Genomic DNA, 27,892 nt, shown 5'->3' on the forward strand with positions numbered 1-27,892 from the left:
TCTCTTACTTCACTTGAAGCCACTTTCTTTCTCCTTTCTTTCCTAGCTGGTTGACCCAAGTTATTATTGGAAATAAAGACTCAGTAAAATATAAGTCAGAGACTGTTTGACTCTGAACAGTTTCAGCTATCTATGCTGCAACACAAATGCCTCCAAGGAGAAGATGCCCAAAGATCCAGCATTTGTTTTAAATGGGCAAAGGGGGAAAAGGTAAAACAAAACGTCTACAAATTATAGAATTATCCTGTACTTAGTGCATCTTCATGTACCCCCAACAGAATCACTGATATAGCAAATAGGGCCATTCTCTTCATTAAGTACCTGAGGTATAATGTGGGACTTACCAAGGACTTAAGCTTGTGAAAGGTCGAGAACTAAAAAAAAAAGGCTTTAAAATAAGAAAATACAACTGTAAAACTGAAATTATTAGCAAGTTTAATGGAAAGTCTGTAAAATGTGACATCATGTCACCTTCATTAATTGCTAAATTTAGAATACATAATAACTTTATTATATTTAAAGACAATGTATATGTTAGACTTTTCTCACTTCTCAAGATTTCCCAAGTATTCATAATGATTGGTAAGAAGGTATAACTAATAATAAATTAAATGAGTTATTTATAGTTATTTATAGATATTTTCCAAAAACAAAATTACAAAAAGCCCTTTGATTTTTACAAAATGAAATGATATTTAATATGATAATATTTTAATATGTTTGATATGTTGTGGGAGGAAATCTCTGAATGTCTAAAATTTGTAAAAACTTCCCGTACCCCCATCTCCCTCACTTCTCTGGCAGTATCCTTATGATCTCTGAGTTTTCCAGAATCTCTTTGCTTTGAAAGAGTAATTCTGATACTAACTACACAGAGTTACTGCAGACTTCACAGGTTACAGTCACCCAGCCCAAGCTTGGCAATTTCCAGGCCACTCACACTTCTGACCAACTGGCTACAAATTTGGAGATTCTCACAACCTCCTCAGGTTTGCTAGTTTGCTAGAAATACTTTGCAAAACTCAGGAAAGTGCTGTACTTATGCTTACAATTTTATTACGAAAGACACAAATCAGGACCAGCCAGACAGACAGAGGCATAAAGTAAGGTCTGGGAGGGCCCCAAGCCATTAAAAAACTTAACAATTTTTATATGAGGAATTGCTTTTATGATTATTAATTACAAAATATTTTCAGTAGGGAAATGCTGTTTTGTGCTACTTAAACCTTAAAAGCAATACGACTCCTTTTTTCAAGGATCTAGTTAAGACTTTACTTGCTGAGCTGATACTAAATAGCTAAGCTGTGAATCTGAGCCATAGCTGACCCTCAGGTAGAATGGTAGAATAGTGAATGAACCAGAAAAGAATGCAGGCTCTGGGATTAGATCTTCTTCTTCTTCTTCTTCCTCCTCCTCCTCCTCCTCCTCCTTCTTCTTTCCTCCTGTAAAGCATTTTATTGTGGTAAAATATATATAACAAAATTTCCCATTGTAACTTTTTAAGTTGACAATTTAGTGACATTAATGACATTCACAATGTTGTGCAACCCTCACCACTTTCAATTTCCAAAGTTTTTGGAAATTGAAACAGACACTCTATAACCCTTAAGCAATAACTTTCTGTTCTGTTCTCCCCATCCCCTGGTAACCTCTGACATACTTTCTGTTTCTATGAATCTGCCTACTGTAGAGATTTCAAATCAGTGGAATCACACAATATTTGTCATTTTGTGTCTAGCTAATTTCATTTAGCATAATGTCGTTAAGGTCCATTTGTGTTGTAACATGCCTCAGAACTTCATTGAATTAGGTCTTCTTGATGTAGATCATTCTTGCCTCTTAGCCCTGTATGTTCCTGGGCAAGCTGCGTAGCCTCTTACAGTCTTTATGTCCTCTGGTGAAAAATGAAGAGGATAGTAATTATAATACCTGCCTAGTTTCTCTCATGAAGTGATTTGGATAATCAAGTAAAGTAAAGTAAAAAATATTTTATAAACTGTCAATTGCTAATATCCATGCTAGTTACTCTACTTGTAATAACTCTCTTTTATAAATATAGCAGAGATCTTAAGATCTCTGACATAAAAGCTCACATCCCAGAACTGCTCCCCTAACATGAAAACACAAGGAGATCAGCCTTACAAAGATGTCAGAAGCTGGAGGCAGCATCTGGAAATATAAAATACAAAACTGGAATTCATTTATTATAATACAATCCTACAAAAAGGAAAGAATTTACACCTTTTGAAATGAAATTTAATTTGCCTGCAATCCATAAAAGCAGAGTTATATTTGTCATTCTTAACTAATTTGGGCTTTCAAATATCTGAAATGTTATTCTGCTATTTAATATTTCCTGAAGGATCTCTACTTTAGTTCAGTTCTGTGAAGCCACGTTCTACTTTAACCCAAATTGCAAGTTTCCCTTCCAGTCCTTTAACAGAAAGTGGTAATAGCCAAGAGAAAAATTCTCTGAGACTGAGGACATTTTGGGAGAAATGAGAGAGAGAGAGAGAGAGGGAGAGAGAGAGAGAGAGAGAGAGAGAGAGAGAGAGAGAGAGAGAGAGAGAGAGAGAGAGAGAGAAAACACAAACGTGTATTTCATGCATTTGCAAAGCACCGTCTGGGAACTTTCAGAAACTTGGGATCATTTTATCAGTTTGCTTTTAAAATGGGTATGGAGACTCAACCCTCTTCCCTGGTAAAGTAAAATTACTTTGGATATGTTAAAATTGCCACTGGTGAGAGGTGTGTTTATCTAATTTCATAATATAACAGTAGGCCTTTCAACTTCTTCCAAGTCCGTATTGATTTTAGCTAAATTATATTTAGGGTGGGGGGACAAGACATCTTGATGTAGTGATCCTTATTTTTCCCCCAGATGTTTATGTTGTTTTTTTCTTTCGTGACAGGCAGCAGTTTTGGGAAAGTTAGAAGAGTACAGTCTACCCAGAAGGGCAGTGGAGCTGCCTGTGAGCAGTTCTACTGTGTCTTGCTGCAGGGAAAGAATCCCAGCATGTTGTGTAGGATCCGCCCAGAGGTGCAAAGGGCCCAATAAAGCAGCATGCAATGGAGGCTGTAGCTTAACTGGGTCAGTCCTTAGCACCTGAAAGTATTAGTTTGAATCCATCAGATCTGTATATTTTTATAAAGTGACATCCAGGGAGGTTTTACATTTTGATTTTATTAAGACAACAAAGGATGAAATAAAAATGAATTTATTCTATGAAATGGGGAATTATATGCTATTTATAGTTAATATATAGCAATGAATTACAAATTGTGTTTAGAAAAAAATTGTTCATGGAGATGATTATTGAAACCAGGCTTCTTGATTTAAATAAATTGAGGAAACACTGGCTTAAAGTTAAGCATTTCTCTTTGCAGCAAGACTCAGACTTTTTAACATGCCAGTGTCAGTCCTGAAGCTTCAAGAAAATTGAAGGTACTTTTTGTTTTGTGGAGTACCTCTTAGAACTATATGCATAGGACAATATGCATCATAGAACTATATGCAGCTCCTACAGCCATTTCTATCAAATACTAGGAGACTCTGCTCTGTGGTTGATTTAAACAATTATAAACAACTACAAGTAGTATACTGTGGGGTTTTCATATGAACTGTGAGTTACTTTTGTGTCATGACTGGTAGAACAATCAGCCTGGTATAAAGAAAGCATTTGTCTTCTTTAGATTTGGTCATCTTTGTTGCCTGTTGACTTCTCCTACATCCACTCCAACCCCATCTCATCTCATTGTCTCCTTGCATTTGCAGTGTCCTTTATCAAAGCCTTTAATGCTAATTGCAGATAATCCTTAGTTACTCAATCTGTAATTACTCCAAATCCAAATCTGTGTTAAGTACAAAGCTTCAATGACAATTTCCAAGGAGGTTTTGCCTTCTTCTGATGTACCCTGCAAAATGCCTGTAACTTGTTAGCTAGAGTTAATAGAATTGCATCTAATTCTGCAACGTTATGCTTGTTTTCTCTCTGTATTCCACATACCTTCCTTGGACAATACATTAAATGAAGAAAGCATTATCTTATTCCTTAAACTTTCCCCCCAAACATTACTGAGCAAATCTCTCAAATTCAAAAATAAAAACAATTTTCTGCTTTTTAAAAAATTAGGAGAGGTATCTTTCTTCTATTAGATACTTAGGAAGTACCTATTCTTAGTCTTTAAAAGAGTTTCCATATTCCTTTTGGTGTCCAGCGACCACTCACCTTTTACCAGCACTTCCATTTCCTTTGGATTACTGCTTTAAGCATTGTGTTGGCCTCAGTGGAATGATGTACCAGTAATCAAGCTATAGTCTCTCAGCTCTAATTTACTCTGCTATGACTGGGGCAGGGATTATACACATTAATATCTTTCTTTTGTCAGATGACTTCCTGTTTATAGGGGATAATAGAAGGAGACTAGCAGGCAGAAGGGGAAAGAAAGAACCTGCTCTTTCCTGTTTACTCACCACAAGTTCTGTCTTCAGTGCCCTGGTGTTGGTGTTTCACCCGTGCAGCAGCAGTGTGCTCTGGTGTCCGGCTTCTCGCAGCACTTCCACAGCCTACCTCCATCCCTTCCTTCCTTCCCTCCTTCCCTCTTGGAGCTGCCCTCAGAAAGAATAGACGGTAGCTGGTGGTAAAAGTTTATCTGTCAGACCTGTTAAATTGTCAGATGTTTTTAGTCTCTTTTTCCTGTGAGTTAATCTTTCCTAGAAGCAGAGAAGGTAGGTAAGTGGCGGGTATGGGGGACGGCTAAAAGAAGCCCATTTGCATCTGTAGATTTCCTCTAAGGATGCAATCTCTGCTACAAAAGGATGGCTTTTCCAGGTCATCCCTGTGTCTGCAGTCCCTCTGAATAGCTGTATCAAAATATGCCATAGAAGTATATTTTGCATTCTATGGGTCCAAAACCCAGTCGTGGACCATATACTTCCTTGCTCTAACACCTTGAAGAACGCTCTTTTGCCCACAGGAAGAAACCTAAATGCCACATCACTCCTGTATACTTGGTGTCTCTCCATTGATATACTGTTATGGGAATTCTGTGCCAGCCAAACTCTTTGTTCTTTGAATATGCCTACTTCTTTTGCCAATTAAATTTTTTTCTAGTAATGGGGTCTTTCTCTGTTGCGTAAGCTGGCCTCAAATTCTTGGGTTCAAGTGATCCTCCTGCCTCAGTCTCTTGTGAATATGCCCACTTCTATGCCTTATTCTGAATTGGTCTTTCTGTCTGAAATTCTTTCACTGACCATTTTCCACTTAATATTTAAAGGCCTGTTTCTTCACCCAATTCACATTTTACATTCACTCCAACCACTTCCTCACTACACCAGCCTTCAATGATCATTCCACCTTTGGAAGTGTATATCCATCTTCTCTGTGCTGTGCATTCATAACTGAGTACTCACTACCTTCTATTTGTATTTACTTTTGTACACAACTTCTTGTGTAGGGGAGAAAAGCAAAATACTATTCTCTCTATCCATCTTAGGTGAATTTGCTAGGACCCTGTAAATTAGACTAACAAAAGACAAATTAACAAAAGAAAACCAGACAGAAGTTTATTAACATTCGATGTATGTCAAGCACATGCAGAATAGTACCTAGAAATATATTAGTCATGCAAATAAAAGTTATTAAATGAATTTTTGTTTTTGCTTTTCTATCTTTTACAATTTACCCTAAGTCTGCTTGGAGTGTTATAAAAATTATGTAACAGCTAGAATGTCTCTTTATATATCTTCCTGGGAAGATGAATATTTGAACAAGTTGTGGAAATAGGATGGATTTCTTGGTTTCAGGTGTGAAATGATATTATGAAGTATATGAATTACCTACTACTCAGATATTCTTTGTTGCAAGTTCAAGAAATAATTATTAAAACCCAAAAGTTTGACATCTAAGTTATTTTAATTAGTGGAGTAGATTTTAATTGCTTGGTAGTCTTTATTCATTTAGTATTATGCACTGCTTCTACATACAATGATTAAAATTAGAAAACAAAATAGAGTGTCTCCAGCATCAGAAATGAAATTTAAATTGGATATGCCATCATACCATTTCAGAGTTGGTACCGATGGGGTTCAGGACACTGTACCAAAAATGTGGCATCTTGGCATCTGAGGAAACTGTAGACAAAAGGAGGTCACTGTTTGACCTTCTTCTACCCTTCTAGCCTGAAGCAGGCCATAAAAGAATTCTTTGACTTTCCTCTCTGAATTGGTCATGAGACACTTTCCAGAGGCACCCTCCCTATACTTGGAGTAAAGGAACATCCTTATCCTTGAAGACACAGAGATGCCAAGAAGAATCTGAACCAATAGGCCTTGCTAAGGTCCTGCAGTTTATTACCATTAAACCATACGCTTTTGGTCTCCAATCATACTTTGGCATGACTATCCATAAAAATATACAAGTTGGGCCCAGTGCAGTGGCTCATGCCTGTAATCCCAGCACTTTGGGAGGCTGAGGCAGGCAGATCACCTGAGGTGAGGAATTTGACACCAGCCTGGCCAATATGGCAAAACCCGTCTGTACTAAAAGTACAAAAATTAGCCGGGTGTGGTGGCTGGAGCCTGTAATCCCAGGTACTCAGGAATCTGAGGCAGGAGAATCGCTTGAACCTGGGAAGCAGAGGTCTCAGTGAACTGAGATCATGCCACTGCATGCCAGCCTGGGTGACAAAGGTGAAACTTCACCTAAAATACACACACAAGTTTGCCTGTTTCTTTGGGTTTGAATTTTCTTGTGAAGGTTCTCACATCATGTTAAACTTATATTAAATATATTTGTATGTTTTTCTCTTGGTCATAAGAAAGAACAAAATAATGGCATTCAGAGCAACCTGGATGGAGTTGAAGACGATTATTCTAAGTGAGGTAATTCAGAAATAGAAAACCAAACATCGTATGTTCTCACTCATAAGTGGGAGCTAAGCTATGAGGATGCAAAGACATAAGAATGATACAATGGACTTTGGGGACACGGGGGCAAGCTGGGAGGGGGTGAAGGATAAAAGACTACACACTGGGTACAGTGTACACTGCTCGGGTGATGGCTGCACCAAAATCTCGGAAATCACCACTAAAGAACTGATTCATGTAACCAAATATCATCTGTTCCCAAAAAAACTATTGAAATAAATAAATAAATAAAAGTAAGCTCTCTTTTATTATAGGGGCCTCAGCCATTACTTTGAGATAGATGAGGATTAAAAATATTAGCTTTTCTCCCCTCCCTTTGAATGTATGCATTGTAGGATGTGGAGCTGATTGGAATTGTTGCTAAAAGAAGAATTTAGGAAATATATTTTAGGCCATTTGGTGAGCAGAAACTCCCTCTACCAACCTCCTCTGCCCCCACTCCCACCCCAACCATTAAATCCCAGTAAAGAGCCTACAAGATTCATAACTCAACCATTTTCAATTTACAAAACTGTTAGATTAAACAAAGGTCATCAAATCCAAGATGCTAATTCTGATGAGGTAGCACTAACAGCTACACTCTAGACTTTGGACTTCAAAAGAACCATTTTTCTCACAGTTAGTAATAATATACATTTCTGTATACAGCCTTTTATCACCCTGCATAGTTCTTAGTACTCCATAGGTCCTCAAAGTTAATTGAACATGCACTCTCTAATTATCTGATTACTTTATGAAGCATGTCTCAATTAAGGGACTCCTGCCAACCTGCAGGCATTTAGCATGCTCTTTGGTGAAGTGCTTCCTCTACTGAGTAATTAGCAGTAATGAGTTCAACTGTCTCAAGAGCATAGGGACTACTCTTTTAGGCCTCCAACTGTACTGATGGTTTGCCACCCCGCCCCCACCCCGTAATGTTTTCTGTCTGAAATGGAAAATGTGTACTTCTCTGCAGAGCTTAAGATGTGAATCAAAATTTAGTTCCTGTGGGTCAGAGTCAGATGCAAGCCTCTTAGTTTCCTTTAAAGGACTGGAGAATATGAATAACTTTGGGTCCATTTTTAGTCCAACAGTTCTCAAACTTGCTTTTGAACAAGAATTTGCTGGAGGAGCTTGTTCAGTAGAGATCCCTAAACTCCACATGCAGAGATTGTGCTTCCTTTAGTGGGGAAAGGTGCTTAGGAATTTGCGTCTTTGACAAGCACCCCAGCGCATCCACACACATTTTGAGCAACAGGACAGCTCATCACTGAGCGTTGCTTGTGAGGTTTGTGAGGGTCCATGACCACTCCCCATGTTATGCAGTTGTCCCTTGGTGTCTGTGGAAGACTGATTCCAGGACCCTCAAGTAGATACCAAAATCCTGGGATGCTCAATCCTCCATTTGGCCCCGTGTCCACATCTGCAGGTTCCACATCTGCAGATTCAACCAACTGCAGATGAAAAGGCGGCCCTCCACATCCACGGAACAGATCTGGAGGACTGACTGCAGTATAAATCTGTTGATGAGGAGATTTTTTTCTTCTCTCTTTCTCTCTCTGTTGCATAGGGAATGCCTAAATGTTAGTGGGAACACATGAAAATGAAGAATATTAATACATTAGTACAATTCTGATAAAATAGATTACATTGAATAAATATGAGAATGAGAAAATTATTCTTTTTTATTTTAAAGAATCCTCTAAAAGATCACTTTTTCTTTTATCCCATTATTTATAGATACTTCAGCCCAATGGAGTTGCTTGCAATTTGCACCAGCTCATACATAAATGAGCTAGCTCCTAGTCTATTTTTGTTTCCACCACATCATGGGATCTGAATGTCACTCTTAATTTTAAGTTTTCATTATGACCAAAGTCACTGAGTTATTCTAGCCCACTGCTGGCATTTTAGACAGCAAGGATAAAAAAGTAATATAATAATGAGCCTAGAGAAAAGTAAAATGCCAGTATTCCACCAAATAGATTAGTAATTATACTAGCAGAAATAAAGGACAGACATGGCTTCAGGGGGTCCTTTTGATCTGCTCATGGTGAAAAAAAATAAAACCTTAATGTGTTCATACATGATTCTCAGTGACTTCTAGAAACTGCCTTTGTCATTGAAATACAGAGGAACAGCAAAGTAACAAGAATCAGACACTTTGGTTCTTGTAGTAGCTGTTTCATGTCATTTACAAATTCAGACCATTGAAACTGTCAAAGTAATTTAGTGACCAAAAACACATTAAAAAATAGCCATGGCATTGATTTCCCATTGTATATTTTACAGTGTGCAAAACTGCAGTGGCCTATATTGATAGCTGCTAGAAAGTATTTTGCTTCTCACCAGAACCTTGCATCCCTTTTCTCCTATTAAAAATAGATATATTTTAAAATAAATCAATTTCTCTTTCGTTCTTTCTCACTAACTTTCCTCCAAGAAAAAAAGTGACATTAATTTTATTTTTAGTGTTCATTGAATTTTGTGCACAATTTATTCACATCAAAAGTTGTAAGAACATTTTGGGTCATTTTACATCAAATTAGAAATTCTCTTCAGATAATTGCTTATTGGATCTAGATAGAGAAAATTGAAGTAATTTAATTCACTGTAAAGAAGTTCTAGGGATAAAATGATTTACTTTTATTAAATGATTTGAATCCAGCTATCTCATTTTGTTAAGAAATAAATGCTCAGAGCTTTCAAATAGAATTTATCTGAGTGGGGACAAGGCATTAGTAATCTTCAAAAACGCCCAGGGGATTCGAATGCCGGGTTATGTAGCAAGCCACTAGCTTTGGCAAATAGGAGCCACACACCGAGTTGGGTACCTTGCCTCTGAAGAAGATGAGGGATAGGTGAAATGGCTGTTGTTGCAAGGACACAGAGGTCTGGTTAAAAGTTGAACAATAACTTTTCATTTATTTAAATTTCAGCTGGAAAAGATAGACTAAAAAAAAAAAAAGAAAAAACCAAAAAGACTAGATCATATAAAATGCACCCCGCATTAGAACTATATACATTTTTTCCGATCTGACAGGCCAAGAAATCAAAAGTAGATGTCTTATCCTTGATTAGAGAGTGAATGAGTCAGGATCAGGATTGCCCTTTGCAGCCCTAAATGCTTTAGTTTCTTGTTAGTCTAACAGAACCCTCGCTCATTTTTGTGTACCTTTCTGGTGTTTGTCATGCTCAGATCTGTCATACAGTCAGCTGTACCCATGTATGTGGACCTGCCACAGGAAGATGACCCCTTGGTAGATGGAGGCAGTGCCATTGGTCCAGCATCTCCCCAAAGAGCTTGGCACAGTGCCTGCCCACTAAAGGCAGATATGAGATGGCTACCTCTCCTTGGAAGAGTAATAAGAATTAGCATAGAGAGAAGGGCACTGAGAATAGAGTCTGAAGATCTCAGCTCTAGTTTCTGGCTTTGTCACTTGTTCATGGGTGATTTAGGACCCTACTGAGCATCATTTTTCTTATCAACAATATAGGAAATCTGTTTCCTATACTCTTCTCACAAGGTCATCACAAACTTTATGGATTGTGAATCAAACAGAACCATGAAAGACGTAACAGCTTTTGGATTAGCAGCTACTTAAAAACCATAAATTATGGTAGACATGGTGTAGCCAGTAGATCAAAGATCTAGCTCAGGTACTAGCTTGATCTCCTTTTATTATTTATTTATTTAGAGACAAGGTCTCACTCTGTCACCCAGGCTGGAGTACAGTGGGATGATCACAACTTACTACAGCCTCGATTCCTTGGGTTTAGGTGATTCTTCCACCTCAGCCTCCCGAATAGCTGGGACTACAGGCACACACCACCACACCTGGTTAATTTTTTGTATTTTTTGCAGACAAAGCATTTTGCTACATTGCCTAGGCTGGTCTTGAACTCCTGGGCTCAAGCGATATGCCTCAGCCTCCCCCAAATCACCTACTTACTTTGCTTCTATGTTTGTATCATTTAATTTTTCTGAGCCTCAATTTCCTCATCTCTAAAATGAGGATGTATATATCTGGCATTCTTACTCAAATGAATCTACTCAAAATACAGTTAGTTAGCATTTAACTGCACCAGGGATGAGGGATACAGCACTGAATAAGGTAACGGTGGCCCTGACATGGTGGAATTTAAAGCCTCGTGAAATAATGGATGTAACACTACTTTGTAAATGGTTGTGTTATGCAAATATGTAAGTATTGTGACTATTGTTAATGTTACAAAATTAAAGAAGGACATTCTAGATAAACTTGAAAAAACAAGTATTTATCTTCTGCTGTGGTTCCAAAATATTCCAAATATAAGGAAAACTCTCAGCAGTTTCTGAATTGCTGTTCAGCAAATACAATAGACCAGCCTCAAAAAGGTGGATTAGTTTGAGTTCCACTTTCATCATATATATATATGTGAAAATATCTAGCAGAGTGTTTCAAATGTTTAAGAATGAATGATACGATAATAAGTCAAATCTTCCAAATGCTTAATTGAATATCGGCTATCACGAGGTTGTAAGAGAAATTCCACTACTGTTTTCAGGCCATAGGGATACCATATAAGGAATTAATTGTCATTTTAGTAAACGAAGTTAATTCTATCATGTCCTGATGGGCTGGGTCAGTGGTCAAATTGTCCGGGAGACTGGGGTTGACAATAGTCTATAAACTACAAGGAAGGGGCTCACCATATGTGGTGAGAGTTTTGTTTCAAATATTTTAATTTAATTTAATGTTTAAAATAAAAGCTAAAGCCGTGGTAGGTTTTTGGCTATTTCAAAATAATTTCTGTTGTATTTATTTATATTATTTTAGTACGTTCTGTCCCTCAACTAACAGCATAGTATATGAGCTTTCCAATTCTCTTTATTGTATCTTTAAGTAAACTTAATTTATATAAAGTAGTCTAAAATAAAGGGCAAAACACGTACATTCAACCTGCAACTTCTGTTTTACACGGTCTCCCTTTTAATTCTTTCTTGTTGATGTTATTGTGACTATAATAAAAACACACTTACCTTTAAATATGCCATTGGGTGAAGCTTCGCCACCACCACAAATCCTAGTGAAAATGCTGAAACTTATGCTTTCAAAAGTGAAGGATGATCACCTAAGCCATAAAAAACTCAGACATGGAAGCATAAACACTGGAGGAAAGGCCAGGTAAGCTGTTGATTTGACTGCCACGTCACTCAGATACCTTCTCAAATGGAAATGTCTTTGCATCTGGTAAATGAGACTCCTCCTACCTGAACAGCAGGAGACTCATTCTGTAATTAGGACCTTGTTAGACTGCCAGAATTGGAGCGTCTAGTTGAGGGAAGGTATCCCTTTGGCACCAGCTCTGCAAGCTGTGAGATGACATTCACATTCATATCCATGTACTGTGTTCAGCACCACACTTCAAAGCAAAACCCTTCAACAATTTTCAAGCTAATGAGTACATCACGCTGAACTTCGGTCTGGTACTTCGAAAAGCACTGCTGTGTTTTGAATGTGATCTCTTTCACATGAAGCTTATTTCGGGGTCATTAAGAGAATCAGTACTCAGAAACTCTTTATAGGGTTTTATAACCCTTGGTGTTTTCATCCCCGACTTCAGAAGTCATTGGCCTGACACTCTTCTGTAACACATAAATGTCTCATGGTGGGAAGCTTCAAAGGCAAATGCTCATAAATGGGTGTAGGAAAAAAACCTCACAAAATAATGAGCAATTCAACAATTCATTTTGAAATTGTAACCTTGATACATGTCATTTAACCGAATGGGATCAGAGTTAGAGATGAGAGTGCAGTATTGTCTTGGCTAACATTGGTTTCAGTTTTTTTTCTTTATTAACCAAAATATTATTTCCTCATTACCTTTCCACATATTCTCTGATAAAGTAATGGATCTAAGACCTAACTAACCCCTGGCTGGTGTTTGGCCAAGTAGACTCCTGCAAAGGCTCTTTGCTGTTTTCTGTGTTGTGCTTTGGGGGCTAGTTTACTGCTGTCTCCCCAGCACCTGGAATAGTGTAGCATATTTAGGCAGCTGATAAATATTGGTTAAGCAAATGAATTCATATGGCCCCTCTGTCTAAATTGAAGATTTGCAACTAGAAAGAACAAAGTTATCCACTTTACCTAAAGCACGTGATTGACATTTCTGAGGACTCTCAGCCTAGTGTGATTGATATCTACTAGTTCATTAGGCCTCTGACCTTCCAAGAAGTAATATCCTCAGAAGTATTTCCTAGAGATAAAACGTGTAAACTAATAACATCACAAAACCTTATGGGAACTCAGAGAGAGCATGAGCTTTGTGTGGAGGAAGAGATATTTAAATGAGGTTCGGAAGTATAACAAATTTACCAGGTGAAGATTAAGAAGAGCATCATGGGCAGAGAGAACAAGATATTGAAGAAAAGAAAAAAATAGGCATAAATGAACATGGCCCTCATAGAAGGATAAGGTATGGGAAAGATGGGAGAAAGTCAGGCTGATAATGTTGGCTGGGGTCATCCCGTGGAGGGCCATGTTGTGAATCATGAACTTCCATTGAGGTACTGGGAGGGAAGCTATAGAGGACTGTTGGAAGCATATGGGTAAAATCTGATTTTGACCAATTTCTCTGTGACTTCTAAGAGTGCTGGGAATGACAAGCAGGTGAGCTTTGGTATCCCAGTTAACAGGGATACATATCTGGCTACACAGAGGGAAACTATTAGAGGCTTATTTTCCCGCATACAGAGAAAATGAGTGACACAGAGGACATGCAGGTCATTATTTTAGGAATATGTGAAGCAGGGTTGGCTTGAGGGATATAAAAATGACTAAAATGGAAAGACAAATAATTGTAAGATGGGCCAAATGAAGACAGAGGTGCTGCCTTCTAAAGGCTTAAAATTTAGTTGGCATATAGATTTTGTAAGCAGCTCCTTACCAGACACGGGTAGAAACAAGTGCAAGAGGTTGAGAGAATCTTATCTCTGTGATGTGCCCTTTCTTTACTAGGAAGCAGGTGGCTATTTCTAAACCCGCCATGGAATACATCCCCATTTAAACCGCACAAGTGGTTGTAAAGCTTCATCCAAGTAAATTGGCAAGGAGTTGATGGCTGTATTCAGCAATACTGTACCAGGCTCCCTGGCTAGAGCAGGCAGGTGGTAAATGCTTACTGAATGGGAAAAAAATCATATCTGTCATAGGGAAATCTCTCACTCGGGATTACTAAGACCTCGATTTTGTGTTTTTAAATTTTTTTTTTGAGACAGGGTCTCACTTTGTCACCCAGGATGGACTGCAGTGGTGCCATGATTGATCACTGCAGCCTCAAACTCCTGGGCTCAAGGGAGTTCAGCTTCAGTCTCCTGAGCAGCTAGGACTATAGGATTGTGTCACCATGCCAATCTACTTTTTTTTTTTTTTTGTAGAGATAGAGTCTTGCTATGTTTTCCAGGCTGGTCTTGAACTCCTGGCTTCCTGCCTTGGCCTCCCAAAATGCTGAGATTATCAGTATAAGCCATTGTGCCCAGCCTAAGACCTCGATTCTTGGCTTTAATTTGCTTATAATCCTGTAGTGGCAGAAAATTTATTTAACTTTTCTAGGCCTCAGTTTTCTTTTTTCTTTCTTTTTTTTGAGACAGAGTTTTGCTCTTGGCACCCAGGCTGGAGTGCAGTGGCATAATCTCGGCTCACTGCAGCTTCTGCCTCCCAGCTTCGAGTGATTCTCCTGCCTCAGCCTCCCAAGTAGCTGGGATTGCAGGTGCCCACCACCACTTCCGGCTAGTTTTTTGTATTTTTAGTAGAGACAGGGTTTTCTTATGTTGGTCAGGCTGGTCTTGAACTCCTGACCTCAGGTGATTCACCTGCCTTGGATTCCCAAAGTGCTGGGATTACAGGCATGAGCCACTGCGTCTGGCCCAGTTTTCCTATCTATAAAGTGCAAATACTGAGCCAGATGTCTAAATAATCATGATTTATAATTTCATGAACTGCTAGAAAAGTTCTTATCCATATCTAGAAGTGGAAAATATGGTGAGTTTTCAAATAAACAAGTTGCTTCTAAGAGTATGAACATTTGGGAGGGCGAGGCAGGAGAATTACTTGAACCCAAAAGGCAGAGGTTGTGGTGAGCCGAGATTGCACCATTGCACGTCAGTCTGGGCAACAAGAGCAAAACTCCATCTCAAAAAAAAAAAAATAGAATATGAACATTAAGGCATATTCTGTAGGTCTTACTAGAAGGAAAATCAGGAGGAGAAGGAATTGATTCTCATTGCATCAGTCCAGGAGCTCAGTGTCAGCCCTCAAATAGTCTGAGATGACAAGGCCAGTGCATCCTCATCTCTGTAAGGGTATTTCCTCCTTACAGCTGCTGAAGTGACATTCTTGCTAACTTCCAGATGAAAAGTTACCAGTTTGGGATCTTTACATTTAGGATTTTATTCAGCCACTCTCCACAAGAGAAATATTGTTCATAAGAGGGACTTTCTGAAGACGCTAGTGAGTTTGTGATGACACCTCCTGGGGTTATTAGTTGCATGACTTGATGTGAAATGAGCAGTCTAATCTGCTCAGATAAAAGTATGAAATGGCTATTTGTTCTTTTTGACATGAGAACTTTCAGGCCAAATAATTAATATAAAGGCAATATTAAGTGAGAGCTAAGTGGCTGAGAACAGTTAATGCAAACCAGAGAGAGTGGACACTGACATGAGACCTATTTCCAGAATCCAAGCCCTTGTACAAGCTTGTTCAACCTGTGGTCTGTAGGCCACATGTGGCCCAAGACCACTTTGAATGCAGCTCAACACAAATTCATAAACTTTCTTGAAACATTATGAGATTTTTTTTTGTAATTTTTTTTTCTAATCCTAATTCTTTTTCTAATGTGGCCCAGGGCAGCCCAAAGACTGGATACCGTGCCTTAGCAGGACAAATGGCCAGAGGGACACAATGGTAATGGATTTCTTGTTGGTAGATGGGGTATCCGTGACGAAATTCCACCTAAAAGAGTGAATTTCTTAAACAAACCTTCAACTGCAGCATACATGAGATACAGAAAGTGAAAGAAATGTTACATAGGGGGAATCAGACTTTGCACATCAATCAGCCTATATTTTAGGGACTTAAGCCAGTCCAAAGATGGCATCTAGCTCCATGGTAAGAAAATGTTTGATTCACATCTCAGTACCTTTAGGACTTTGCGGTAGATAACTCAAATGTATGAAAAAACAGAAGCAGCCAATATTGTGGGTCCCAAACCCTAAAATGGACAGTTGCTCCCATGTTAACTTATCACTGGGCTTCCTAATAAAGGGATAGAGTTGAGGAGTTTTAGACACTAAGAAAATTCTCTGAGAATCCTGCTTAAATGAATGATAAGTCATTTGGTAATAATAGTTTGGTGACAAGTGGATGTAGGATTCCTATAACTTGGTTGTAGAGCCTGGAATAATGGCTCTATTCACTGGAAGTTTCAATATCCTCAGGCTTTGTGTTAAAATCAGAGAGGTTTACTCTGAGAGTCCTCCCTGAATGGAACCTCCTCCCCTCAGCATCCTGTTGCATAGCAATCAATTATTTCTCAATGTCTGCGATTATACCTGCCATAGTTGTTAGGCCATCTAACCCCTTTTATGTGGGACTAGAGGGTGGTGGAAGAAATGTAGTAGAAGGATGCTGCTTGCCCAGGTGAAATTATCATAATCCTAGGAGAGAATTCAATTTATAGTTTTTCTTTCTTGCTTTACATACACTTTAGGTGATTCAGCATTGAGGGGAGGTATGATCCCTACTATGAGGAGCATGAATGACTGGTGTGGAGTGAGCCCCCAGCCATCCTTGTTTGGGAAGTCGTTCTCCATAGTTGTGGGCCATTCATAAATCTAGAATGAAGAGAATTAAAAAATAAGAACCTTTTAAACAGTAAAAAGCGGAGTGAATTAAAAACTTAGTTAAAAGAAAAACAGACTATATTTAAAAGCTAGAAGAAACAAAAACTGTATGAGAAAACTAAGAGAAGGGTAAAAACATGTCACAAAATTATAATGTGGAAAATAAAACAAAGGGGTCAAAGGTGAAAAAGCCAAACTAGAGAATTTGAAAAATGACAAGAAAAAAGTTAAAATGTACATTATTAAAGAGGATAAAATAGCTAAAGAGGAAATTTTGGAATGTTTTGCAAGGAAAATTGAAAGTATATACAACTAGATATTGTGCGTGATTATCTTTGGGTGGGTGAGAATATGTTTTTTTAATTATTCATTTTGCTCGTTAGTGTTACATAATTTCTCTGAAATTATCTTATATTGCATATGTAATAAGAAAGGGGCATTTTTCATATGCTCCTGAAAAATGTGTAAATAAATAGAAGCACAAAAGCATTTATTTAGAATAAATGGTAAAGGCTGTAAGAAAGACAAAGAAAGCAAAGAACAATGAATATTTCATAAAACTGTGCAAACCAGAAATTAAATGATTGAACGAAACAAAAAAAAAGTACTGTAAGGATATTTCATAGTACATTTAAGAAAAATGAAGAATTTTTAAAAAGGAAAAACATTAAAAGGCCTAAAGAATTCTTGGGGGTAAGGCCCTTTGTTAGGGGCCAAGCTGGGCACATCCCTCGGCTGGAGGTCACCAAACATGTCCTCAGGGAGGATGTACAAGGGCAAAGAGCAAGTTCCCGCCTTTTCTTGCTTACCTTATTTTGAGGGTCCTGGCTCCTGTGTCCCACTAAAAATGTCCAGCCAAGGTTGTGGCAGAATCAAATTCCCCTTGCTCCACATACATCTGACAGGCAGTCGTGACAGGAGGCATACTCACAGTTTCTGAAAATGCCTTCAACATGGCAGCTATGAGTCTGCTGTCACTCTTCACGGTCTTGGCAGTTTTCGTCTGTGCCTTGAATGCTGTGGCTGGCCCCTAGATCAGAAGCATTGGCATCTTCTGTGGGAGCTTGTTAGAAATGCAAAATCTTGCTTCGCACCACTGAACTATTGAGTAGAACCTCTGAAGATGGGGGATAGGAAACTGTTTGAACAAGCTCTTCAAGAGAATTTTTTTTTTTTTTTTTTTTTTAAGGCAGGATCTCGCTCTTTTGCACAGGCTGGAGTGCAGTGGTGTGATCTTGGCTCACTGCAGTCTCCTGGAGTCTCAACCTCCTGAGCTCAAGCAACCCTTCCTACTCAGTCTCCTGAGTACCTGGGACTACACCTGGGCGTCACCACACCCGGCTGATTTTTTTTAACTTTTTATAGTGACTGGGTTTTGCCATGTTGCCCAAGCCTGTCTCAAACTTCCGAGCTCAAATGAGTTGCCTGCTTCGGCTTCCCAAAGTGCTGGTATTACAGGCATGTGCCACTGCACCAGGCCTAAAAGAGATTTTTAAACACAATAAAGATTGAGAACCACTGCTGTAGGAGGACCGAGGAGTTTGATGTGAGATCAGAGACACACTAAGGGGACTTAGATGTTGGAAGAGAAGGTGGCGAATGGATGAGGACTCTGAGCTAATCAGCACTATGGGAGATGGGGTTTTGGTGGGAAGAACAAGAAAAATAAGGTACTGGGACTATGGAGACGGTTGTGAGGTGGGAAATGATCTATAGCAAGCTTGTTTAAGCCACAGCCCACGGGCTGCATGCAGCCCAGGATGGCTTTGAATGTGGCCCAACACAAACCCATAAACTTTGTTGAAACACTCTAGGACTTTGTGTGTGTGTGTGTGTGTGTTTGTTTTGTTTTTTTGTTTTTGCTCATCAGCTATTGTTAGTGTATTTTATGTGTGACCCAAGAAAATTCTTCCTCCAATGTATTTCAGGGAAGCCAAAAGATTGGACACCCTGGTCTACAGTGAAGAGACCATGTTTGAATCTTAGCACTACCAGCTTAGTGGTTGTAAGCACCGTAGGGTTAGGTGATAGTAAGGCTATTGTTACTTTTCTCTTGGGATTATTTTGGGGCTGCAAAGCAAATTAATACGAATGTTTCTACCATATAGTCAATGCTCAGTAAATAGTATTTGAATTTGAACTTAAGTGGGGAGAAGATCGCTGAGGGAGGCAGTTCCGTTCACTCTCACAGTGACCCTGGTGACCCTGGCTCATTCAAGCAACTCCTGCCATTGACACTTCTCATTCCCAGAATGCAAGCAGCCTGAAATTACTTGAACAGGTAAATTCTCAACTTGGACTTATTTAAACAACGAAGTAACTATTTTGCCTATCTTCTGTTGAGGCATATTAAATACAACTTTCAAAAGACAAAAGGAATAGGTTTCCTCAAAATTATTAATTTTGTACTGTGTTGAGGTTGGAAGATGACCAGTGCAGCCCACGCAAACAAAGAATAAGGGTGTGTGCATTGTGAAAAGTGTGTGCCATCTGCTCAGCGGGAGAAGACCTAGGCTTGAACCGACCCTGCTCTGTGACTTCCTAGCTGGGTAGCCTTAGCAAGTGATTTAATCTCTCTGAATTGTGGGTTCTTCATTTGCAGAAGAGGGATAATTTCCTACCTCCCAGGATTGTGAGAATTGTTGAAAAATGTAGGTGGAAACATCCCTAATGGTGCCAGGCAGATAATAGCTGATAAGAAGTGTTTTCTGAAGATCACTTTGATACCTAGCCTTTGCCCTGAATAAGGCCAAGACAAGCTACTCCACTGCTTCACCTGAGCAGTTCCACCTTTGCACAATTAACACGGACCCTTTTGAAGAATTCGTGTTGTTAGTGATCCCTTACATGTTTATGTGACACAGTTCCTTTGCATTTGGATCCTTCACGTTCCCCAGTCTTTCCTGGATGGGGAAGAATGTTTGCAAAGCCTGTAGATCAGCTTCTCTACGCAACATAGGATGTTGTGGGCCCTGACTCTTTCTTATGTCTGGATTACAGTGTCAGGGAAGCTCTTCTCCTTTCCCACTGTTTTGTGTTCAGAGACCTTCTAGCTGCAAATGGGGTTTCTTTCTAGTCCAACAAAAAAAAGATTAAAACAAGAAGCTAGGGCCAGGCGCAGTGGCTCACACCTGTAATCATGGCACTTTGGGAGGCCGAGGTGGGTAGATCACGAGGTCAGGAGATGGAGACCACCCTGACTAACAAGGTGAAACCCCGTCTCTACTAAAAATACAAAAAATTAGCTGGGTGCGGTGGCACATGCCTGTAGTCCCAGCTACTCGGGAGGCTGAGGCAGGAGAATCGTTTGAACCCGGGAGGCAAAGGTTACAGTGAGCCATGATCGCGCAACTGCACTCCAGCCTGGGCGGCAGAATGAGACTCCATCCCCGCCCCACAACCAATAAAAAGAAGCTGCTGGCAAACAGCATCATTACATGGAGCTGATTCTATTGTAAAGCCAAGGGGATTGCAAAGTGGGGGTCGTTTTTAGTTTCTGTAATAGTCTCCTCTAGAGAGGGTGAGAGAGAAAGAAAAATCAAACAATGAGTCTGCTTTCTTGCCCTGGGCTCCATAATTTGCCTTTTACTTTCTGCATTTTCATATTTGAGTCTGAAAAGCAGAGGACCAAAACAATCAGCAACAGATGTCCTCATGAATCTGCACATTACGCGAATTCAGTTAGCATGCAAATTGTCATCCTAGGGCGATTCCAGAGGACTGCTGAAAAAACGGCGGGCCTGCTCAGCAAATAGATAGATCGCATGCTATAATGTCTGGATCCAATCGTATGTTTAATTACAATCCCTTTTTTATCTCAACTACAATGACTGGTAGCTATTATGACACAATATTGAAAATGCACATAATGCATGGTGGCACTTGGAAGGCTGATAGGTGGTCTGTGTTTGATCAAACTGATCAAAGCTTCTCGCCATGGAAGGCCCCCTCTCCTTCTCCCTCGTCTGATCCACTTAGATGAGCAAAATATGATTTATAGGAGACAGTTTATGTGATTTTCATTTTCCAAGAGCAGGAGCATAATTTTTGTGCCACTGCTTTTCCTAGAAACACGGGAGCTTGACAATGATCATAAACATAGTAACTGACTCTATTCCATGGTTGTCCACAAGTCATCTCTCATGCTTCAGCTTTAATTTATTCTCATAGGTCCAAACACTTTCAAATTTTATTATTGGTATAATAAAAAAAGACAAAATCTTAGTGCTGAGTGGAGAGAATCTTGGTTATTTCATTCTATTCATACCTTCAGATTGTATTTTTGAGACTTCAAATGAAACTAAATGTAAACTTCTCACAGATGGTATGTTGAGCATAAATTTTAACAGCCTGGTTGATATAAATACCGAATTTTACTATATAAAGTACTGAACCTGGTATTCAGCTAAAACTGCTGTTGTGTCTATTATAAGAAAGAATTTACATTGGAAATTCTTTGTTTCTTTTTTTTTTTATCTTTAGCTGGAACTCTGGAAAGCAAAGAAACAGGAAACATAAAACTAACTTTGTCAGCCTGCCTCATCCTGGGATTTAAAATGATGTAACCAGCATTATGGGGGGAAACCGTTTGCCAAAAACTTGATGAAAACGTCCGGTATTAATTTGGACTATAATTTATCAGATAAAAGTCTTTTACACATTTCACAGCTAGGTAGCAGTATATTTTTTACATCTCGAAGGCTTTTGGTTAGCAATTTTTACAAACCTAGTTTATGGTTTCTCTTATATACATTTTCTTTCATCTCTATTTTAGCTGGTATCTCACCCTACCGTGTTCTCTTTTTGCATTGGTTATTGTTGTCTTAAGGGAAAAAAAAACCTCTTCACCAGCAATAGGAAATTGAATGAAGTGTTTATTGTGCTACTGCTCTGTACTCAGCACTGTGCTGGGGACAGCGAGGGCTTCAGCTGACTTGTTATGGCTTGAATCCTGTCTTCAAGGATTTGACAGCCAAGTGCCTGTTCTACAGTGAATCATCTGAGGAAGAAATAAAGATAAAGAGATAAAATGACAGATGAGGAGAGAGGAGTTGGTGAGAGAGGGAGGGGAAAATTATGGGTAAGAGGGTGAGCAGAAAGAACAGTCAGAATCCTCTAATCTTTTATCAGCTTTCACACGCTACTACAGATTCCTAGGGAAGGTTGGCTATGGGTGGGATTGAGGGTGAACGTGATTTCAGGGAAAAATGCACCATTAACTTCACTGCTCTAAGATTTTGGCTCCAAACATTTTTGTTAATTCTAGCCATGAGAAGCTGAGATGTATCCTGGGCAAGTCACAAATTGTGCCTTTTTATCTGTGTTCCAAGATTGACCCTAAAAACAGTGACCTATTTAGCTGTTAACCCAATTCAGCTGTTTTAGATCCTATAGCAACTACTATCTTTTTTTTTTTTTCTTTTTTTTGAGATGGAGTCTTGCTCTGTTGCCAAGCTGGAGTACAGTGGCGCAGTCTCGGCTCACTGCAATCTCCGCCTCCTGGGTTCAAGCGATTCTTCCTCCTCAGCCTCCCGAGTAGCTGGGACCACAGGCACGTGCCACCACGCCTGGCTAATTTTTGTATTTTTAGTAGAGACTGGGTTTCACCATGTTGGCCAGGATGATATCGATCTCTTGACCTTGTAATCTGCCCCCACTTGGCCTCCCAAAGTGCTGGGATTACAGACGTGAGCCACTGCGCCCGGCCACAACTACTCTTTTATTAGACTCCTTCCATGTCCCAGCATGGTACTAAGTACTTCATAGGTGTTATTTTCCCTCATTTAGTCCTCACGAAACTCCCCTTTGATGTAAGTACCATTTGCCTCAAATTTCAGGTGAAGAAAATAAGACAGAGAAGCTAAGTGGCTTACCCCTGGTCAGGGCTCAAGTAGTCCACATTCAGAACCTGGATGTTTTACCATTCTTCTGTGCTATCCAAGTATATACTAACAGTAAGAAAATAAACCTGAAGAAGGATTGAGAAACTTAACAAGAGAAAAAGACAGGGTTTACCCCAACATAGTTTTACTCTATTCCTGCCACTGACACTTTATCCCTTCATAACACAAGCCAGTTTCATTCTAGTCTCTGCTTGTGTTTAACCTCATCCTCCTCTTTGAGAGATGGGTTATGTGAGATGGTCCTTGTCATGAAATGTGTGCTGTAACGTTGAGATGGAAGGTTGAAGTTGGAGTAATTGCAGTAGAACTTAAGCTGGTCTTTGAAAAATGAGGAGATGCTGCCTAGGGAGTGAGGAGCAGAAGGACATTGTCATTTGTGTAGAAAGGATGTCTAGAGGAATGGAGGAGACGGCTTGAATATAGATGAAGGGTAGGGGCCATTGTGGGGTTTCTGCAGAACCGCAATCCCAGCAGGGATGGATGGCTGGTGAAAAGTAGGAGAGGGACATGAGGGAGGAACTTATATCAGGTTCCCTTAACTTCCCAGGTGGCATGCACACTCCCCACTGGTGGGCAGATAGTATTTTGGAAGAGGCTGGATAAGACATTGTTACCTAACATCTTACCATTACATGTTTTTGACAGAGTACATGCAGTCCTTGGTACATGCTTTAGTCCTCAGAAAATAGCTCTACATAGCAAAATCTGTTTTAATTTGGTCATCTGTACTGTGCTTTCTGTCATTCAGCACTTATGGCCTATGGTAACAAAAGCAGAATCAGCAGTTTATGGAAGCCCAACAGACTTATGGGAAGGTGACTTTGTTGGATAAACACATTTAACTGCAGAGTTTTTATCACTTCAAAATCATACACCAGAGAAATGTTAATGCACAGAGATGATCTTTAAAGTGCTAAGACTGGAGTTTCAAAGCCATTTGTTTTAATGGTGCCTCATTAGCTGTTAAAAAAAACTTTTGAGTGGCTATTTTATCTTACAAATGTTAAATATTATTTGTAGACAGGAACTGTCTGTTAAAGTAATATTTGACATCTATCAAATCAAAAATACTTTACAATGAAAGGCTGACATCTGTTTACTATATAAAAAAGGGTGCTGTGTATTTTTACTAGAAGGATTTTCCTTTAATAAGGCAGCCAAAAGTCATCTACTCACACCAAACCGATTTATAGCCAAAACCTGTTGAATACCAACACAGCATCATGGCTGCTTAGCGATCCATTTTTCCCTCCAGTATTACTCTGATGTTGGCATTAAATTCGTACAGGAAATATGTTTGTCTTTCTTTGAGGAAAAAGATACAATAGCAATTTTATTAAATGCTGGGTTAATTATTAATTTGGTGGACTTTAATCTTTTTAGTGCTCTCAACTTTGATTCCATTATATTGGCAATTGATCTTCCTTATTTAAGAAGATCAAACTACAACTGAGCTGTTTTTATATTTTTTCAGTCAATGCGAGCAGTGGCAAACAGAGTCTGTATGTTTGGCCTATTCCACCTGAGATCTGTTTAAGCCACTGCAATTAGAAGGTGATCAGACAGAAGGCAGTCAACTTGGTGGAGAGTTTAAATCTGTGTGTAATCTCATACAGGTGCTGCTTCCTGTGCTCTGGAAAAGTCCTCATCACAAAACAGGCCAACTGAGCCACACCTGGGTTTAAGCAGAACATCTGGACCTACTCTTTCTTACTCGCTCATGTTCTTCAAATCTTCCCTAAACAAATGGTGCTTTAGTGCAGGTCTGACACCAGAGATTTGTAAGCCCAATGTGTACTGCCAAATCTAGTTTGACACAAAACACAGCTACTCTTCTTGAATCAAATACATTACAGATATGATACCCTAGTCACATATTTCAATTAGTCAAACCTCAAGTAATTTATGGAGATCATTTCCACCAGTAGTAATAAATTTCCTAATGGCATTAACAATTAAACAGGGAATTTGAAGGAAAGCTTGAAGTACATGTCTATTAAATTCCCATTTATTGGTCATATGCTCTTTGTTTTCTAGTCATACAACCATGGACCAGGAAAGTCCTGAAAATTAAATATGGATGTAGATATAATTAATAGAATGCCAGTTTAAATAGGTCCTGGTTTCCTTAAAAAAAAGTACATATTTGTTGAACCCAGTTACTTCTTAGATGTACAATTCTGATATAGTTTTGCAATCAATTAATAACTAGGTATGTTAAGTAAAATCTGGGCCTAGCATCGTGTTTGAATAGCTCAACTCACACTTCAGCAAACTAACAATGTAATTTGTGCAGGCTTATACATGGCTTTTCAGGAGTATTTTATGTGGAAATCTGACATTTCACATCAGTGGAAATGGTCAGAATGAAGCATAAATGTTATCAATGAGTAGCTATGTCTTTTCTGGCTCCCATAAAGTATGCAGGAATAATGGGGATTGTGTAGAGGGTATTATTAATAGATATGCACATTTTGGATGAATACATCTAAATATATCTTACAGTATGAACATTTTGAATCGCTCACCAGTTCACAACAGTGAGTTTATTACACTCACAATGACCTTCTGCTTATTGTTTGAATTCCTTGGATTCAGTTTGTGTTAGTCAGGTTTACCATCCTCAAAAAAGTTTGGGAGTAGAGAAGTAGAAGGGATTGGGGATTGAAGGCATGATTGGATGGAAGGTATGAGAGGACCTGTCACTCATACCACCTGGCGGTAATACAGAAGCAGGCTCTGGAAGGTTCAGAAAGCATTCTCAACTCTAAGGGGTGCTGATAGTTTAGCAGATAGTTCTGCAGCACAAAATGATGCTTTATTTCCTAAAGGATCAGGATGGAGAGAGACTCCTTACAGTATCCTTTTGAATTCAGGGTAACCGAGTCTATTCAGGTGCTCGTAAGGTGGAACTCATGACAGGGTCTTTCAGATGAGCAAGTTCATCTATCTTGACTTTGTAGTAATGCAACTTGGTACTGAATCAAACTCAAGTGCTTAGTCATTCAAATAATGGAAGCACTTGATTTTCTTTTCCAAAGTCTCTTTTCATCATAGTTTTTTGTTGTTGGTGTCGGGTGACTACATTTTTATGACATTGAATGTGTGAACTAAATAGGCTTTCAGGTTTGAGAATTTACAAGTTGGTAATATCTGTAACAACTTACTATCCTTTCAAAGTAATTGAGTTTGTAATAGTTTTTTTTTCCTCTGACTCTCATATTTTGTGATGTGAATGGATAAGTTACCCATATCAAAGTTCAAGTTTTCTTATGTCATTTTCTTGTATCCAGAAGAAGTAAAGAATATTTAGGCATTAGAAGGATTGCAGACAGCATGGGAGTAGAAAAGAAAGCAAGGACTTTTGTAAAGGGAAAAGCAGGCAAAGTGTGAGTGTACAAAAATGGAAACTGAAGTGCTTTAGAATATAGGCATAAATATAATCTTTTTAAGATTACCAAGAAAGATAAAGAATTGAGGGAAAAAACCCAATGTTCAAATTAAAAATTTGAAGCGAAATAGCTCTTCTAAGAGAATAATGTGGTATAAGACAGACATAGGGTATCTTCTCTACAGTTGTGTGAGGGTCAAAGAATTATTGGCTAGGAAGAATAAGTTCTGAAACAGATGTCTAATGGAGTATCTGTGGGAGCTTCCAAAGATGTAGAGAAAGATAAGTGGAGTAACCCAGATGATAAATAGTGGGGTTAACACATTATCTGAATAGTAGAAAACGAGTTTCTTAAAAGTAGAGATTATGACATGGACGTATTTGATTACCCAGCCCCTGGAAGAAGTCCTGGCACATAGTAGATAATCAGTGTTTGTGGGCAGAGCTTTAAAGGTGAAAAAACTCATCCAGGATGGGAAATTAGCAAGGATGAGAAAGTGTTTGTTAGACAGTAGGATAAAAATACGGACAAAGATGATTTTCTGAATTAAAAAAAAATTTTAAAAGATAACACAAATTAGCCTTTATATGATGAAATTTAGGTTGGAAAAGTTAATTCTAAAACTACTTCTTGGAAAATATCTTTGAAAGTTTCAGATCATGTTTTCCGGTTAAAATATGCTCATTTGAGAATAAAAGCACAAGATAAAATTACATGACCCTATTGGATAGTTTAGGGACAAAAAGACTGAGAAAAAGCTGAATATAATTCATATCTCTGATTGACAGCTCCATTCCACCTAGTGTTTCTGGTGAGATGACACAATGCTTTTCCTGTGAACTCACTTTCTAAAAATGAGAGTCTATTTTTTCTACATATGATCCAAGGGGGAAATACCTTCTTTCTTTCCTTCTTTTTTTGTTTTTGTTTTTGAACTACTGTCTGTTTCTCCAGGTGCTATCAATAAGGTATTTAATAGATGGGGAAAATAAGGAAAGATTTCATTGGTTAAGAAACTTGAGGTCTGTAGAATTTTAGTGAAGTCCTTGGAAATGATTTACCTTGTGCTTATTCAAGAGACAAAGCAAGAAAAAGACCCTGCAATGGAACAGTAAGGAAATATAGTTCTTAATTTTGGTGTTTCCTGAAAGGATTGATCTATTTGATATTAGGAAGACAAAAATATTCAGAATTACCAGTCTAATCCTTCATGAGCTGGCTGAAAGAGAAAGCTTTACCTCTTGTTGTGGCTGACAGAGGTTCACACCAGCAGGTCGGTTGAGTAGCTGCCTCTCCGTGCTGAAGTCAATAAAGAGATCAACCTCTTCACTTTCCTTTAGAGTCTTTAGGAGAACACAGGTTGGTCTCAGAGCTATTCTTTTATGTTTTTGTTAAATCTCTAAGGTTGAGGTTGATTAACTTTTAGATTAAGCCACACTTTGAGATGAAGTTTTAAATGTCTTAACCTTAAATAGGAATGGAATTCTCACCAGTCATTATTTGAACTCACTGATGTTGCAAATTTGTGGACGGATGTTATCCATTAAGGTGAAAGCAGAAAACGGCTATAAAGTTGACTCTGAAGACTAAGTACTTTACCTCCAGGGAAGCACATATAAAACTTCGTCCTGAACCGTATATATAGTAATAGTTAAAGCTTTGAGCACCTGGTTCTTAACTGGCCTGGCAAAGACATATAAAATACTGACATACCTTCTACTTACTGTTATTTTGATCTTTAGGCAGGTTACTATTTTTATGATATGTGCCTAGGAATTTAACCTCAGTGATCAGTCAACTCAGA

This window comes from Aotus nancymaae, unplaced genomic scaffold, assembly GCF_030222135.1.
Source record: "Aotus nancymaae isolate 86718 unplaced genomic scaffold, 86718_ANA_hifiasm-v0.15.2.pri h1tg000036l, whole genome shotgun sequence".
NCBI classification, from domain to species: domain Eukaryota; kingdom Metazoa; phylum Chordata; class Mammalia; order Primates; family Aotidae; genus Aotus; species Aotus nancymaae.